This window comes from Nyctereutes procyonoides, unplaced genomic scaffold (assembly GCF_905146905.1).
Source record: "Nyctereutes procyonoides isolate TBG_1078 unplaced genomic scaffold, NYPRO_anot_genome, whole genome shotgun sequence".
In the NCBI taxonomy this organism is placed as follows: domain Eukaryota; kingdom Metazoa; phylum Chordata; class Mammalia; order Carnivora; family Canidae; genus Nyctereutes; species Nyctereutes procyonoides.
Window position 1 is genome coordinate 19,339,098 of NW_026575037.1, and position 4,140 is coordinate 19,343,237.

The window sequence follows — 4,140 nt, forward strand, 5'->3', positions numbered from 1 at the left end:
GTGAGATAGAACAATACAAAGTGGAATTTACTGTACACTGAGTCTGTGCCTGGCACCTGTTAACCACCTTACATCATTAGCTGGTTTAAGTTTTCTAAGAATCCTTTGAAGGGGGCATTATTCTCATTGCGTAGCTGAATAAACAAAGGCATAAGAGAGTAAAACAAGTTGCTCAGGGTCCGATAGCTAACTAAGACCCCAGCTCAGATCTTGGTTCCATACTCAGGCACTTGCCCATTGAACTACGCTGCCTTCTGGGCTCAATCCAGATGATATTCTGATAAAGGAACAGACAAGGAACACATATATCCTTTTCATTTCTGTAAGCTTTTTGTACACAGTTCACAATTTAAAAAAAAACTGACAACAGGGGATCCCTGGGTGGCTCAGTGGTTTCGTGCCTGCCTTTGGCCCAGGGAGCCATCCTGGAGTCCCGGGATCGAGTCCCACGTCAGGCTCCCGGCATGGAGCCTGCTTCTCCCTCTGCCTGTGTCTCTGCCCACCCCCCTTTCTGTCTTTCATAAATAAATAAATAAATCTTAAAAAAAAACTGACAACAAATTTTGGTTTTCTGCTGTCACGTGAGAATATTCCAGACACCAGAGCTGCAGGCCTACCCTTCTTTGTTAAAAATGAAATTTCAGAAAGTCCCTTAAGGGAAGAATAGATGGATAGTAGGAGGTTAGCAGTGGATCCTGTACCTGTTGACCCTCATTATACCTGAGGCTCTCTTAGTGATCATCACCTCTGGGAGCCACTGGTCAGGCAGAGAGAAAATGGGTGTTATGGTCAGAAAACTATGGTTCAAAGCCCATCTCTGCCACTGACCAGTCAAGTGAAATTTGAGTAACTTATGTAAACTTTGCAGGCCTAGTATTCTCATCTATACAATGGAGAGTGTAATAACCCTGGGATTGTTTGTTGTGAGGATCGAAGAAAGGACTAAAGGTGATTAAATGGCCATGGAAGAGTTGAAATTGCAACCATGATGGTTGAGCCACCTTATTTAGAGCGGCTTTTAGAAATGTCTTTTAGATGTGTTCTCTTATATTGCCTAAAGGTGACCAGATCCATGTGATACAACTTTTTTTTTTAAGATTTTATTTATTTATTCATGAGAGACACACAGAGAGGCAGAGACACAGGCGAAGGAGAGGCAAGCTCTATGCAAGGAGCCCAATGTGGGACTCGATTCCAATACCTTGGGTTCATGCCCTAAGCCAAAGGCAGATGCTCAACCAACCACCAAGGCACCCAGGTGTCCCTACAATGTCTTACTTTAATGCATTTCTACCTCTGCCCAGGAAGCTTTCCCAGCCCAATCCTAAACTCAGTGATCGCCCATGCAGAGTGCTCCTGCAAGTGTCCTGTGCACACATCTCTTTGCCTTGCCTCCCTCCACAGACATGATCTGTGGAAGAATCTTGTCAAGATGGCACTTGGGCCAAGGGCAGAGCAGCAAAAACAACCATGTACCCATTTTTAAGGATACCAAAATGTGCCGCGCTCACTTCTGCAGCACATGTACTAAAACTGGAATGATAACAGAGAACATCAGCCTGGCCCCCGTGTAAGGAGGACACCTAAATTCATGAAGCGTTTCTTATTTAAAAAAAAGAATACCAAAATGCTTAATAACTTTTTTTTTTAATGTTTAATAACTTGCCTGAGACCATGTGATTAGTCAGTAGCAGAACTAGGAATCCAATCCCGGGACTCCTCTCGCTATACCAGGAAACAGTGACTTAGAAGAGAAACGTGTCCTGGCCCAGGGAAGAGGTGACAGTCCAGAGGTAGGTGAGATTAGTTTTTCTCGTCGCCTCTAATTTCCTTTCATTTCCAAACCCTGGCTACCTGCTAATGGCTTGGCAGAAACTTCAAAATTAAACTTGTGAGAGCAATCACTGTTATTGGACCTCTAGGCAATTATAGTAGCTGTCAAAGGTTTTAAAGCCAACATCCAGCCTGACCCTTTCCAAATGACTCAAAAGTGGCATTTTAATGAGAAATGAAAGCAGAAAAGGTGTTTTTAATTTTTTTTAAATTAGAGGGTTTTTTTTTTTTAATGGACAAAATGGCACTGAATTTTGCTGCTGATCCAAAGGGTATGGATAGGATTGTGAGACAAGGGAGCAGAGCCCAGGGCTGTTGACTTTTGTTTGTAACTGTGCTTCCTTAGCCTCTCCCACTGGAGCCTATTAGGAGAAGCCCCACAGAGGGGTGTTGAAGGATTAGTCCCCATCAGGCTTTATGCTCATGAGTGCACTTGGGATAGCTGAATTACCAGCACTGGTCAATCTGCATTTTCTTCTTTATCTCTGGGTCTGGTCAAGGCTAACCTACAAGGTGCCAAGATTGAGCTACTTTTAAAAATCGATGGATTGATGGATCGATCTTCCAGCCTTATTGAGATGTAATTGGCATGTAACATTGTGAAAATTTAAGCTGTACAAGGTGATGATTCGATACATGCATATACTGCAAAATTATTAACCACAGAGAGGTTAGTTAACACTTCCATCACTTCACATAATTACCATTTTTTGTTTTGCAGTAAAAACATTTAAGATCTACTCTCCTAGCATCTTTCAAGCAGTCTGTAACACAGTGCTGTTAACTGTGGTTGCCATGCTGTCCATTAGACCCCCCCCCAAACTTATTCATCTTACAGCAATAAGCTTATCTTAAAAAAATTGTTTTAGTGGTACTTTTTAAATTTTTAAAAAAATTTTTTAAAGTTTTTTTTTTAATTTATTCATGAAAGACAAAGAAAGAGAGAGAGGCAGAGACACAGGCAGAGGGAGAAGCAGGCTCCATACAGGGATCCCAATATGGGACTCAATCCTGGGACTCCAGGATCACACCCTGGGTCAAAGGCAGGCCCTAAACCACTGAGCCACCCAGGGATCCCCAGTGGTACGTTTTTTAAAGACAAAATTCACTCACTGTAAATGCACCCCTTTAAGGTGTACCATTCAGTAGGTTTTAGTACAATCATCACCACTATTTCCAGAACATTTTCATCATTCCAAAAAGAAACCTGTACCCATTAGCTGTCACTTCCCATTCCCCCTTCCTCAAGTGCCAGGGTAAGCTAGGGGCCTGAGGTTATGGGGGCCTGTAGGGAGCATCTAGGGCTGAAGGGTCAGCCTGGGGCAAGCTGGTCCTGGTGTCCTCAATTCACTCTCCTTTCATGGGGGATGGGTGTCTCTGCACTCGGCTACCTGGAGAAGGGATGGGGGTCATGTAAATTTATCTTTCCTATCTCCTCATTGTGTCTTTTATTTCTGTGCTTCGTGCTTCACCCAGGTGCTAGAATCCCTCACCTGGAACCCACAGATCTTTAGAAGGTATTTTCCCGTGCAGATAGTTGTTCAAAATGACATCTCTAGGGAGAGGAACACAGAAATTTCTATGCTGCTGCTGTTTTGCTAAGGTCACACCCTCTCATTGTAGTCTTGATTCTATTTTCCTAATGAATCATGGTGTTCAATGTTTGTTTATTTTATTTTATTTTATTTTATTATTTTATTTTATTTATTTTAATTTTTTGAGAGAGAGAGTTTGTGCACATATGTGAGCAGGGGTGGTATGGGGCGGGGGGCGGGGCAGAGGGAGAGGGAGAGAGAGAAACCTAAGCCAGCTTCACACCCAGTGTGAAGCCCTATACAAAGCTCCATCTCATGACTTTGAGATCATGACCCGAACTGAAATCAAATAGTCAGACACTCAGTTGACTTAACGGAGCCACCTAGGCCTCCTACATGGTATTAAGCATATTTTAAAATACTTACCAGTCATTTGTATATCTTTGGAGAAATGTCTATTTAGATCCTTTGCCCTTTTTAATATTGGACAGTTTACCTTATATTGTTGAGTTGTCAGAGTTCTCTATATATTCTGGATACAAATCCGAGATATGTGATTTAGAAATACTTCTTTTCAATTTATGGGATGTCTTTTCACTTTCTTGATAGTTTTTGAAACATAAAAGTTTAGAATTTTAATGCAATCCAATGTACCTATTTTTAAAATTTTGTTGTTTATGTTCTAGTGTCATATTTCAGAAACCACTGCTTAATCCAAGGCCATGAAGGTTTATGCCTATGATTTTCCTTGAAGAGTTTTATAATTTTAGCT

General features: G+C 41.7%; 1 non-coding gene across 1 annotated transcript; it reads left to right on the top strand.

Moving 5' to 3' along the window:
* The first annotated feature begins 1,503 nt into the window (after positions 1-1,503).
* LOC129506112 (U6 spliceosomal RNA) lies at positions 1,504-1,611 on the top strand. The gene has a single exon (XR_008663703.1). It is a non-coding gene; the product is annotated as a U6 spliceosomal RNA (small nuclear RNA).
* The last annotated feature ends 2,529 nt before the right edge of the window (positions 1,612-4,140 follow it).